Raw genomic sequence first — 15,012 nt, 5'->3', positions numbered from 1 at the left:
GGCAGTTAGCGCTAGGATTTTTATCGCTTTTGAGATAAGCGTTGCTAATAGCACGCTATCTCAGCGATAAAAATCCAGCTAGCCGGCGATAATTATCCTAGCGCTAAGTGCGCTTAGCGATAATTATCGCCGGTTGTTGTTGATATGCCCCATTGTACTTACAAGAACGAACGTTGTACTTACAAAAAACCTTTACGTGTCGTTCCGCGGTTTTAACCTACAAAATGAAATGAAATGCAAGTGCCACAGTATGATTCAAACCCTAATGACACGGAACTTAAAACAAAATAAACACACACAAAAACACTGCGCATGTAGTGAACGCTGACTTACTTTACCAGGACTTGAATCAATCTGTCCACCACCCGACAGAAAGACCGAGTGTGGACGCTGTATCTCACCTGACCTATAACCTTTCCTCCGTACCACGCTCGAACGTCAAAAGCGTGTCGGCCATCTTAGGTGTACTTCCAAAGTATTTTACGACTACAAATTGCATCGTGTCATTAATTCTCTCTTTACACAATATCATGAAACCAGACAGGCAGTTCAAAAACGCAACAGGTAATTCCCAAACATAGAAGGATCCAAATTAGTAGTTCAAAGACAAGATGTTGGAATCAATACAGCACGGTTGTAAAATACCTAGTTAGCGTCAGCTGTCTATCAAAAACCATCACTTCTACCATAATAGATGGAATATTTCAGAATATAGAGTATCTCTTTACCGAAAATTCTAATCATTGACATAGGCCAAGGACACATATATATATAACCCAGGTTACATGCCCCACGGTATCACTATAAATATGTAGAGTCTCATTTCTCATAACAGGTTTCAACATAAGTATAACCTATTATAAGGTTGCCAGTGAATGCCATTCAACATAAGAATTTTGGGGCATATTATCAAGCCAGGCGATAAAATTATCGCCGCTTTAGTGGCAGAAAGCTGACGATAAAACGGCGATAATGGGCTTGATAATATGCTCTATGGAATTCCAATTGAAGTCCATGTTAGACGTCCTTCACATTAACATGAGCTTCAATTGGAATTCCATAGAGCATTTTATCAAGCTCGTTATCGCCGTTTTAGCTGCAGTTTTCTGCCGCTAAAGCGGCGATAATTTTATCGCCTGGCTTGATAATATGCCCCTTAATCCTTTGTCCACAGTTCTAGTTGACCAGATCCATCTATTCTCCTTGAGTGTGAGCAGACAATCGACATTCGGCCTTCTCCTTGAACTCTTAACAATCTCCAATACAAACCATTTCATATCCGCAGGAGTATGTGATTTGCCCAAATAATGCTCAAACAGAGGTGCAGTTGTAATTTTACATCTAATGCGAGATTGGTGCTGCATGATACGTTTCTTCACCTCCTGTGTTGTCTTGCCTATATAAAACAAAGAGCATGGACATTGTATACAATAAATTACATTCTTGGTCAGACAATTTGAGTGGTGACGTAGAATCCACTCTTTTTCATTTAAAATACATGATTTTACCACAGTTGTAGTTGCACAAGCTGCACATTGTCCACAAGGATAGTGTCCTACTATGGGTGTTAATCCCCATATATTTTGCAGGGTTGTAGGAACTGGTTCTCTATATGCTTTTACCAAGTGATCTCTGAGATTTCTTGCTCTTTTAAAAGCGAATCAAGGTCGTTTTAATTGAGGTTCAATTTTCTGTATAAGATGCCAGTTCCTTAGCACTATCTTTTTAATTGTATTTGAATCAGTGCCAAAAGTTGTTACACAAGTTTTAGAATCATAGTCATTTTCCAGATGAGTTTTTGCTTGCAACAAAGCCTGTCGATCTTAGCACCAAGCCCGTTTCAACGGGCGTTTCACCAATCTATAGGGATAGTTTCTCATCACTAGCTTGGATTGTAAAACTTTGACCTCTTTAAAGTAATCCTCCCTTCTGGTACAATTCAGTTTAATCCGAAAAAATTGTCCAAAAGGGAGATTATCGCGTAAGTTACGCGGATGATGACTCGTATACTTTAATAGTGTATTCCTCGCAGTTGGTTTGCTGAAAAGGCTTACTGATAATTCACCCTCGTCATTCCAAATGAGTAAATCTAAAAAGCTTACAGATTGGTTATTGTATTCAATCGTGAACTGAAGGTTAGTGTCTTGTTCATTGAGCCATGAATGGAACTCATGCAATTTAGTGGTAGTGCCTTCCCATATTAGGCATACATCATCTATGTATCGTAGATATTTCTTTATATGAGGAAAAAAAGGATTGTTATTGTAGATCACTCTCTCCTCAAAGGAAGCAACAAACAGGTTCGCTATATCCGGAGCAAAAATGGCCCCCATAGCGACACCTTTCACTTGGCCAAGAAATTCTCTGTTGAACATAAAATAATTCTGTTCTAACGCAATTCTTGCACAATTTACAATAAAGTCAGTGGGAACCTGATGTGGACAGCATAATCTAGAACATCTCTGATGACATTGAGGGCTTCAATTTGAGGTTTGCTTGTATACAGGCTCTCTATATCCATGGTTACAAGGATATTCATATGTGTGTCATATGGTTGGCCCTCCAGTTGTGTAATCACGCTTGAACTGTCCCTAGTATAAGATCTTGTCAGTAAAACAAAAGGTTTAATGAAAAAATCAACATATTCAGCCAATGGTTGTAAAATAGACTGACAACCGGCAACAATAGGCCTACCGGGGGGTGTGCATTATCCTTATGAATTTTCGGTAGCTTATAAAACGCTGGGATGGAAAAATCATTTTTATTTAACTAATCGAATTCTGTCTGGCTCAACCATAGACCATCACGACATTGCTTTGTGAGGTTAAGAATTTCCTTCCTGATTCTGTCTGTGGGATCTCTAGATAGTTTAATATAATGTGTTATTTACAATGTGACGCATCTAGGGAGATGCGTCACGTTGTATCAGGTTTAATGTATGCAGGGTGGGCGTTCCGTCGGAAAAAGCCTCGGAAAAGTGAAGCAGGGAAATCTACAAGATTTCACGGAGTCACTTTTCCAATGCCGCTGCGTCAAAACCCTGCGCCTGCTAAAGCAGGCGTAAGGCGTGGCGCAGCATGTTAGGTATGGGCAGCCCCTGAGCATTGCTGGAGTTGCGTCGCACTTGCCACACGACTCCAGCAATGCGCCGCCCTTACACCATCAGATGCGTCACTCCTCTGTTTATCCTTGCGCCATGATGCGCAGCATTGTAAATGCGGCGCATCTGTGGTGGCGCAAGGGTAAACTTGCGTGACGCATCTTACCTGGCGCATTCCTGCTGATATGCAGGGTTGCACCAGTCCTCGTAAATCTGCCCCATTATGACCCAAAATGCAAAACTTGCATTTAGTGCAAATTGTTTGCATCCAATATGTCATAACCATTTTAGAAGCGAGGATAAAGTTCACACTAAAAAAACACAAGTGCTGCGAAAGGCCACCTGCGTCTTGGTCATTCGTGTTGTTTCCAAGCTCCTGCTCTAAAACTTTGCCATGTATTGATTCTACATGAATTTCATATATCAGACTTAATGAAAAATTCCTGAAACTATGCAAGATTATGCCAGCATATTTGCAAAATATATTTAATTTTCGCTTAGTTAAGCTTATTCTATCTTGAGTAGCTTCTCCTCAAGGGTAATCCTGCTTCCCTGAACATCTCACAAAGTAACGCAGGAGACTGGTTCTTGGAGAACATGTCTGATCGCAAGACATTTTCTACATACATTATGCAACTCACTAGAGAATAACACAACTTTTGCACAGGTCTATTTGTATTCATTTCTGTGCTGTGAGGGCAATTTGGGATTTCAGAAGGGGTTGCAAGCATTACCATAAACCCTTCTGTAGCTCTGATTTCATGGGTACATTGTTAGCATCGATTCAATGGCAAAGGAGTTTTACCTCATTGTCATGTGGCCATGGACCTACATAAATGATGGAGTCCTCTTCCTATGCCACAGCCCGCTGAAGCATACATACCAAATTAGGGCAATGAAGGGATATAGTGAATATGCACCACGCAGGAGTGATCACATTTAGTGTTGCCCCTACTAGGAGGCGTCCCGTGATGAACCATAGAAGGTCTCCTAAATCCTTCAGGGCCCTCCGCTCCAATGGAGAATCACCTACGCATTTCCAAAGGGAAAGATGGAGTTCCTATTACAAACACTGACAATTGCAGCTTGGCCAATGCTTACAGCATCTGTGCAGAATCACCTTGAGCACTTTTGTTTGAGAAGGGACCTGATAGTGTGTACAGCTAATGCAGTAGCGGCTGTTACCCATCAGGGGAGGTGGGCGGGAGGATGAACGCGGGGGGTACAAATATAAAACACCCTACTACCGATGGCCACTGCCTTTCCTCCATCCTCACTGCAGCAGGAACCAGGCAGAGAAGCACACAGCCTCCCAGGATCCCCTGACCAATCACAATGCTGCCTTACAGTAGCGTTGTGATTGGTCTGAGTGCCATGGTTCAGTGCTCAGACAAGGGCTGGCAGGCTGTGCATGTCAGCCTGGGTGGAGAACATGCAAAGTGCGCATGACGGTTTGGCCAGCCCAAGACGGCCAGCCAAACCATCATGCACACATAAGGTGCTGCCACCACTCCTCCCCCTGTGGCAAGGGGAGCCCATACCCACCCCGTCACTTCAACTGCAAGCTGAATGCAAAAAACAAAATGATAATAATGGAACATCATTATCACTCTGTTTTTTGTATTCAGCTTGCAGTTGAAGCAATGGGGTGACTCTCCTCTGCCTTAGTGGAGAAGCCGCGCTGAACTTGTGCCAAATAGTGTGCAGTCACGAGCAAATTAAGGGTATGCAATCAGTAAATAATCAGGTTCCTGTTCTATTATATTGACACCATGATCATGGAGTCTCAAACATAAAACAATGACCCACTGACCAGGTGCAGCTAAGTTACAGAAAACATGCTAGTGCTGGAAAGAGCACAATAGATCTATGACTGTTGCGAGAGAGACCTCAGTCTGCATGTTCAAGGAATATGCAATCAAAACCCCCTGTCGGAAAACCGTTTTGCTTATCCTTCCATAGGTTAAGTAAGCTTGTGTACATTACAGTCTTAATTACAAGAAGACAAGCCATATTTATCAAACTGTAAAGCAGCGCAGCGCAGCGCAGCACGTCATCTTGCTGTGCTGTGCTACAGGGAAAGGGTACAAATGCAACATAATCATCACAATACGTGCATTCCTGCCTTTTCTCAGCACTGGCGCACAATCTGGTGCCTACTGCTAAAACAGGCATTCCTTACCCCAAGGCAAGGGTGCCAACATTGTTGGCAGGATTGTTTTTTGTGCAGGAAAGACAATCCCCTGAGGCATTTGCCTCTTTCTGTGTGTACTGTAGAATGAAGCATACATAGAAAGAGGAAACAACAAGGAGAAGGTAAGATATTTCTTCTCGTTATGCTTCCCTGGGAAGACAGCATTTTAGCTCATTCACAGTTATACCAGTAATGGTAAATCTGGGAATACCTTAAACTTAAAATCCATGGGTTCTGCATTTGAACACCCACTTACCACCCAGTGATTTGCGCTGCACGGCGTTACTCTGGATTTATCAAGCCACTCAGGGCTACGCAAAGGGGTCTTGTGTGGTTTGATTATTCCCATCTTAGGGTTTGTATCGCTTTGCACCATGTTGCATGGTGCAAAAGCAATGTAACCGCTTGATAAATATGGTCTTTAATGTATTCTTTGCTGAGTTAGTGTTGACATTCAACACTACAAACTTTCCATTAACCCAGTATATCTCGTGCAATTTCAGTACTTTTGTGCAATGCTTGTTGCCTCAAATTCCTGAAATTAAGCTATTATGACACATTGTTTAATTACGCACCAATCAAAGCAAAAACATGTGCCCACTCAGGAGCAGTGTGAAGAACCAGTACATGTATGGTTACTGCTTGTAGAGCTAGTTTTTTTACACTATGTTTAGCGCACAATGTGTCCTCCAAAATGAAAACAAGGGAGCATTTCTAGCAACAACAAAAAAAAAGGGAATGCTAATTAGGCTAATTTTAAAAAACTCTAGTAAGAATGCTGTCCTAAGCTCCTTTTGTTATTGATCATGTCCTGAACATAAAACTATTGGAACTCACTGTTCTTCAAACCTTACATTTGTCAAAAAATGGCAAATCGTGAACTTGAAAATTGCCTTAACCACCCACAAAAATGGGGCACATGTTCAACCATTTTTAGCGGTTGCAAATGGAGAATCAGGCAGTTTGCGCCAGCTAAAATGGCTTGTGAAATGTACCAACCCTATTTGCAAGTCGCTTTTTGGAAGGGGCATGCCATGGGCCCCCTTCCTATTAGCAAGTCGCACACGTATGTGGGAATGTTTTGTACTTGTGAATGCAGTCACAAAAATTCGCAGTTTACCACCAATTTTGAAATGGTGGTAAACCATTTGCAAACGGGAAGGGGTCCCCAAGGGATCCCTTCCCATTGGAGAATGAGGCCGCCAAAAAAATTTCAGAGCAAGCAGCGGTCCCAGAGACCAATGTCCCCTCTGAAAAAATGAAAAGAAAACTTTTCATTTTTATTTTTGAAAAGCATCACGTTTTTGGGCTGCATTTAAAAAAAATAGTTTATTTAAAAAGCTGTCACAGACATGGTGGTCTGCTGACCCCAGCAGACCACCATACCTGTGAGTGCCGGCCATTCCCAACTGTTCGCAAATTGCGACTTGCCTCATGAATATTAATGAGGCAGGTCCCTTGCGACCCATTTGGGAATTGCAAACTGTGTCTCAGACACTGTTGTACTTCGGATTCGGCAACTCGCAAATTGTGAGTCACTAAAAATCGCAATTTGCGAGTCACAAACCCTGATAGTCGTACATCTCAATCAATCAATCAAGTTTCTTGTAAAGTGTGACTACTCACCTGTTAGGGTCTCAAGGTGCTGCTTGGGTGGATTTGCAGTTCAGTCGAAGAGCCAGGTCTTGAGGTCCTTCCTGAATTGCAGCAGCAATGGTGACTGCATGAGATGCAGAGGCGGGGAGTTCCAGGTTTTCGCAGTGAGGTAGGAGAAGGATCTCCCTCCGGCCGTGGTCTTGCGAATCCATGGGATGGTGTCCAGGGCAAAATGGGTGGAGCATTGATGTCTAGTGGGAGTGTGGAAGGAGAGGCAGTGGTTGAGGTATGCAGGTCCGGCATTGTGGAGGGCTTTGTAGGTGTGCATGACGACTTTGAACGTAATTCTTTTGTTGATAGGTAGCCGGTGAAGGTCAGTCAGGTGGCCAGTCATGTGGATGTGGCATAGTATGTTCAGTAGGAGTCTGGCGGAGGCTCTCTGGATGTTCGGTAGTTTATTTAGGAGTTTCTGGGTTGTACCAGCATAGAGTGTGTTGCCGTAGTCGAGTCTGCTGCTGACGAGCTCATGGGTGACAATTTTTCTGGACTCAGTAGAGATCACTTGAAAATCTTACAAAGTAGGTAGAGCGCGTGGAAGCAGAAGGACGAGATGGCATTGGTTTGGTAAATTCAATGAGAGCGAGTAGTCCAGGATGATGCAGAGGTTTTGTCCGATGTCCGTGGGTGTAGGGGGTATCCGAGCTATCCGGGCCACCAGGAGTTGTCCCAGACGCAGGGGGTGGAGCGCAAGATGAGGACTTCAGCCTTGTCTGAGTTGAGCTTGAGAAAGCTGTCCTTCATCCAGGTGGCGACTGCCTTCATCCCATCATGTAAGTTCCTCTTGTCGGCTGTGCAATGCTTGTTGCCTCAAATTCCTGAAATTAAGCTATTATGACACATTGTTTAATTACGCACCAATCAAAGCAAAAACATGTGCCCACTCAGGAGCAGTGTGAAGAACCAGTACATGTATGGTTACTGCTTGTAGAGCTAGTTTTTTTACACTATGTTTAGCGCACAATGTGTCCTCCAAAATGAAAACAAGGGAGCATTTCTAGCAACAACAAAAAAAAAGGGAATGCTAATTAGGCTAATTTTAAAAAACTCTAGTAAGAATGCTGTCCTAAGCTCCTTTTGTTATTGATCATGTCCTGAACATAAAACTATTGGAACTCACTGTTCTTCAAACCTTACATTTGTCAAAAAATGGCAAATCGTGAACTTGAAAATTGCCTTAACCACCCACAAAAATGGGGCACATGTTCAACCATTTTTAGCGGTTGCAAATGGAGAATCAGGCAGTTTGCGCCAGCTAAAATGGCTTGTGAAATGTACCAACCCTATTTGCAAGTCGCTTTTTGGAAGGGGCATGCCATGGGCCCCCTTCCTATTAGCAAGTCGCACACGTATGTGGGAATGTTTTGTACTTGTGAATGCAGTCACAAAAATTCGCAGTTTACCACCAATTTTGAAATGGTGGTAAACCATTTGCAAACGGGAAGGGGTCCCCAAGGGATCCCTTCCCATTGGAGAATGAGGCCGCCAAAAAAATTTCAGAGCAAGCAGCGGTCCCAGAGACCAATGTCCCCTCTGAAAAAATGAAAAGAAAACTTTTCATTTTTATTTTTGAAAAGCATCACGTTTTTGGGCTGCATTTAAAAAAAATAGTTTATTTAAAAAGCTGTCACAGACATGGTGGTCTGCTGACCCCAGCAGACCACCATACCTGTGAGTGCCGGCCATTCCCAACTGTTCGCAAATTGCGACTTGCCTCATGAATATTAATGAGGCAGGTCCCTTGCGACCCATTTGGGAATTGCAAACTGTGTCTCAGACACTGTTGTACTTCGGATTCGGCAACTCGCAAATTGTGAGTCACTAAAAATCGCAATTTGCGAGTCACAAACCCTGATAGTCGTACATCTCAATCAATCAATCAAGTTTCTTGTAAAGTGTGACTACTCACCTGTTAGGGTCTCAAGGTGCTGCTTGGGTGGATTTGCAGTTCAGTCGAAGAGCCAGGTCTTGAGGTCCTTCCTGAATTGCAGCAGCAATGGTGACTGCATGAGATGCAGAGGCGGGGAGTTCCAGGTTTTCGCAGTGAGGTAGGAGAAGGATCTCCCTCCGGCCGTGGTCTTGCGAATCCATGGGATGGTGTCCAGGGCAAAATGGGTGGAGCATTGATGTCTAGTGGGAGTGTGGAAGGAGAGGCAGTGGTTGAGGTATGCAGGTCCGGCATTGTGGAGGGCTTTGTAGGTGTGCATGACGACTTTGAACGTAATTCTTTTGTTGATAGGTAGCCGGTGAAGGTCAGTCAGGTGGCCAGTCATGTGGATGTGGCATAGTATGTTCAGTAGGAGTCTGGCGGAGGCTCTCTGGATGTTCGGTAGTTTATTTAGGAGTTTCTGGGTTGTACCAGCATAGAGTGTGTTGCCGTAGTCGAGTCTGCTGCTGACGAGCTCATGGGTGACAATTTTTCTGGACTCAGTAGAGATCACTTGAAAATCTTACAAAGTAGGTAGAGCGCGTGGAAGCAGAAGGACGAGATGGCATTGGTTTGGTAAATTCAATGAGAGCGAGTAGTCCAGGATGATGCAGAGGTTTTGTCCGATGTCCGTGGGTGTAGGGGGTATCCGAGCTATCCGGGCCACCAGGAGTTGTCCCAGACGCAGGGGGTGGAGCGCAAGATGAGGACTTCAGCCTTGTCTGAGTTGAGCTTGAGAAAGCTGTCCTTCATCCAGGTGGCGACTGCCTTCATCCCATCATGTAAGTTCCTCTTGTCGGCTGTGCAATGCTTGTTGCCTCAAATTCCTGAAATTAAGCTATTATGACACATTGTTTAATTACGCACCAATCAAAGCAAAAACATGTGCCCACTCAGGAGCAGTGTGAAGAACCAGTACATGTATGGTTACTGCTTGTAGAGCTAGTTTTTTTACACTATGTTTAGCGCACAATGTGTCCTCCAAAATGAAAACAAGGGAGCATTTCTAGCAACAACAAAAAAAAAGGGAATGCTAATTAGGCTAATTTTAAAAAACTCTAGTAAGAATGCTGTCCTAAGCTCCTTTTGTTATTGATCATGTCCTGAACATAAAACTATTGGAACTCACTGTTCTTCAAACCTTACATTTGTCAAAAAATGGCAAATCGTGAACTTGAAAATTGCCTTAACCACCCACAAAAATGGGGCACATGTTCAACCATTTTTAGCGGTTGCAAATGGAGAATCAGGCAGTTTGCGCCAGCTAAAATGGCTTGTGAAATGTACCAACCCTATTTGCAAGTCGCTTTTTGGAAGGGGCATGCCATGGGCCCCCTTCCTATTAGCAAGTCGCACACGTATGTGGGAATGTTTTGTACTTGTGAATGCAGTCACAAAAATTCGCAGTTTACCACCAATTTTGAAATGGTGGTAAACCATTTGCAAACGGGAAGGGGTCCCCAAGGGATCCCTTCCCATTGGAGAATGAGGCCGCCAAAAAAATTTCAGAGCAAGCAGCGGTCCCAGAGACCAATGTCCCCTCTGAAAAAATGAAAAGAAAACTTTTCATTTTTATTTTTGAAAAGCATCACGTTTTTGGGCTGCATTTAAAAAAAATAGTTTATTTAAAAAGCTGTCACAGACATGGTGGTCTGCTGACCCCAGCAGACCACCATACCTGTGAGTGCCGGCCATTCCCAACTGTTCGCAAATTGCGACTTGCCTCATGAATATTAATGAGGCAGGTCCCTTGCGACCCATTTGGGAATTGCAAACTGTGTCTCAGACACTGTTGTACTTCGGATTCGGCAACTCGCAAATTGTGAGTCACTAAAAATCGCAATTTGCGAGTCACAAACCCTGATAGTCGTACATCTCAATCAATCAATCAAGTTTCTTGTAAAGTGTGACTACTCACCTGTTAGGGTCTCAAGGTGCTGCTTGGGTGGATTTGCAGTTCAGTCGAAGAGCCAGGTCTTGAGGTCCTTCCTGAATTGCAGCAGCAATGGTGACTGCATGAGATGCAGAGGCGGGGAGTTCCAGGTTTTCGCAGTGAGGTAGGAGAAGGATCTCCCTCCGGCCGTGGTCTTGCGAATCCATGGGATGGTGTCCAGGGCAAAATGGGTGGAGCATTGATGTCTAGTGGGAGTGTGGAAGGAGAGGCAGTGGTTGAGGTATGCAGGTCCGGCATTGTGGAGGGCTTTGTAGGTGTGCATGACGACTTTGAACGTAATTCTTTTGTTGATAGGTAGCCGGTGAAGGTCAGTCAGGTGGCCAGTCATGTGGATGTGGCATAGTATGTTCAGTAGGAGTCTGGCGGAGGCTCTCTGGATGTTCGGTAGTTTATTTAGGAGTTTCTGGGTTGTACCAGCATAGAGTGTGTTGCCGTAGTCGAGTCTGCTGCTGACGAGCTCATGGGTGACAATTTTTCTGGACTCAGTAGAGATCACTTGAAAATCTTACAAAGTAGGTAGAGCGCGTGGAAGCAGAAGGACGAGATGGCATTGGTTTGGTAAATTCAATGAGAGCGAGTAGTCCAGGATGATGCAGAGGTTTTGTCCGATGTCCGTGGGTGTAGGGGGTATCCGAGCTATCCGGGCCACCAGGAGTTGTCCCAGACGCAGGGGGTGGAGCGCAAGATGAGGACTTCAGCCTTGTCTGAGTTGAGCTTGAGAAAGCTGTCCTTCATCCAGGTGGCGACTGCCTTCATCCCATCATGTAAGTTCCTCTTGTCGGCTGTGGGTTTGTCTGTGAGGCAGAGAATCAGCTGGGTGTTGATGGTGTTGGAGACGATATTGATATCCTTTGCACATGTTGTACAATACTAGGGTAAGTTTGCAAAGGGCCTCCTATCACACAAGTTACTCTGCAAAAAGTGAATTATTTTATTCAGTATCATTAGGCAGTACACTAAGGAAACTGGAAAGAGGGTCACACTCTTCAATTTGCCAAAGTTAAAGTGACCTGAATTATTTTACTATGAAACCACAGCAGTGGATATGGGGAGAGTGAATAACTATGTGGGTTGCGGCAGAAATGAGCAAGTCATTTCCTCTTTAGCCGTAATATAGACTTATAGCCCTCTGCCGAGTGCTATACCAGTTGTTAAAAGCCGTGAGCCTAAGCTATAGACTTGAATAGCAAGTGAGGGCCTATATCGAAGGAAAGTGTCTTTAACACCATTATATCCCCAGCCAGAAGGATTATAAGGTTGTTAGAAATTCTATCCACTTAGGATAGAGTGTTCAAAAATAAAAATGGAGAACCCGAAAGACAAACATAATTATGTTGCAGCAGATCGCCCATACCTGTAATTATTGCCCCTGAGCCACTTCATTGTCTTCCGTAAAGATCCCAACAATTCAGTGTTCCAATAAAGTGTATCAATTAGAACATTTAATTAGCCTTGAACAGCAGTGCCTCTTTGAGGCTGAGTCACAAGTCATGTTAGACACATAGAACCCCATTTTCAAATGTGGTGTTTTAATTAACGCAGAGCATATCTATATATATGTATATATATTCAGTCATTTAGAAAGGCCAAATAATCTAGCACACAATCATCTACAGTATTCTAATAACACAGCATTGACTACTTATGAGTGAATACTCATTCAGTCCGTCAGAAACATCATGGAGACACTAAATTAAAATCTTTTAAGGATAACTGCAGCCTCTTTCACTGAATTTCACAATTGTAGATTGTTTTCATTACCTCTTCTAAATTAAATGTATACATATTTCACTTTTTAAAAGCCCACACAGCTCCATATTTCTCATCCACATCCTTAAACATGTATGTATTTACCCCCCTCCACCTGTATGTGTTAAAAACAGGTGGTATTTAAAATACAAAAAACAAAGGGGGATATGTACAATGACGTGGTGGAGCATGTTGTTAGCCTCCTGGGCTTAACACACGCTCCGCCACTTCAAAAAACGCAAGGCTCCACCATATTTACAAGAATGTGGTGCAGCCTTGCATTTCCCCCTGCAGCGGCGCTAAGTTTAACCACTTAGCGCCAAAGCAGGCACCCTTGCACCAGAGTGTAAGGGTGTCTGTGTGCAAGGGAAGGAATCGTTATGTGTAGGAAGGTGTCCCTTCCTGCACAATAATAATCCTAAAATGCCATTTTGTAACTTTCATGCTTCATGCAGCACACATGAAAGTTACAAAATTGCATTTTTTTAAAAGTTGTAGGCAGCACACATAGAAAAAGCAAAAACTAGGAGAAATAATGCATTTCTCCTCGTTTCGCCAACTTAAGACCAGGATATTCCTGGGCTTAATTTTGGAACTGCCTCCTATGTAAGCCACCCTTGTATATAGGGATCAGCGTCAAATACAATGGGTGTTGCAGTGGAACACCCACCACAACACCCACTGCACGCCCCTTTCATGCTAAACATAGCGTGAAAGGGTGCCTTATGTACAAGGCAGCGTTAAGCCACGTTAAGTGGCTTAACGCTGCCTTGTTCATAAGGCAATGCCCCTATCGCCACGGGAACATCACAAAAAGTGACGTTCGTGTGGCGATAGGAGCTTGTACATATGCCCCAAAATCTGTTCTGGGGTGACAGATATGAATGCAATTGCTAAGCACTCCTCTTAGTGTGGAACTGAATCTCAACTACCTAATGCACATCTTTCAGTCAGTATTAGCAAAAGATTTAATCATGACATCACAGAGTCTCTGCTGCTCTGGCTAGCACTATAATCCTACCTGCACTTATACTCTGTGAGAGAAAATACATAGAAAATATCACTAAAATGTGCTCCTAATGAAATACAGTCAGGCATCTGAAAACTTACTAACACCCAGGTAAAAAAATAACTGTGTGCACATTAGCTCAAACGGATAACATGATGTAATAACTGGTCTGCACCCTAACGTACCAAATCACAGTTACACCTGTAAAATATGGAACACTCCCCCCTTGCTAAAACAGATATTGGCCCTATAGAGATCTTTGGCCGATTACGCATTCTCACCATGGCAGAGAATATGGAGAATAAAAAATATATATAATTAACTCAAAAATAAATATTCAAATTATGTTATTGTAAAATATTAATTAAAATGAATTTTAGATATTTACCATACATGCAAAAAAAGTAGAAAATGCTACAGCACTATTAAATTAATTTTGAATATAAAATATAATTAATGGAAATAAATTAAATGAATTATATTTTCTGAATTTTAAATAACAAAATTACATTTTTGTGTCAGAAGTGGGAGGACACTAGGATTACCAAAGTGCACACCCCATAAACACCCCGAGCCTCAGAGCCCAAGTTAAGTGTGGCTGAACACTTTCACCATCTTTAAAATTTCCAAAGTGGGTAGGCTTGGCCCTGGCAACGTTTACCTCATTTTTTAGGGCATACCAAGGAGTCATTCCAGCCCTCAAGCTAATGCCGGGCATTATTTGCGGTGCCACGGGCACCCACTGCAGATAACTTACTGGACCTGCAAAAGATCAAGAGAAGACTGGACCTGGACAGGAGAGGAACCATGGCGGACTGGACCTGATTCATCTTGTACCCAGGACAAAGAATTAAACTTCCAGTGTCAGCCGGTTACCCTTCTGTGTGGGTATAAAGGGACAACAAGCTGGAAGAGGCCTTTTTCCGGTAAGTACCCAACTGACCAATGGCAAATGGACCTGGACTGGACCATGCTGTTGGCCTCTGTCTGGCACCCTGTGAGCCTCTAAGAGCCTCCCCTAATGTCTAGAAGGCTTTATAAAAGTACTCTTGTGGTGTATTAGGGCTTAAAAGACTAGATGGGGAGGTAAAATCTTTGACCAGTATGAACCTGATTGGTGTGATCCATGCTCCATAGCAGTTAGCAGCAAATTGCGCCTAGGTCCTAGTCTATCATTGGCTTTTTAATGCTATTTGTTTCCCTTAAAACTTTTAAAAAGTCATATATCTTGACCCCCTTATTGAAATGTTGTAATTTTGGTGTCATTTTGTTTATTAAATTAACTTTTCTTTTTTTTTTTTTTTTTTTTTTTTGAAACCGTTTATTGCAATCTCAAATAGTTACAAGTATGGGCCTACAACCGTCCGGCCGGCCGCTAGAGTGGCAGAAGCATATGACATACATACAGAGAAAGGCTCTTGGCGGT

Source organism: Triturus cristatus, chromosome 4_2, assembly GCF_964204655.1.
Source record: "Triturus cristatus chromosome 4_2, aTriCri1.1, whole genome shotgun sequence".
NCBI lineage: Eukaryota > Metazoa > Chordata > Amphibia > Caudata > Salamandridae > Triturus > Triturus cristatus.
The sequence above is the reverse complement of the archived record's forward strand: the minus strand, read 5'-3'. Positions refer to the sequence as shown.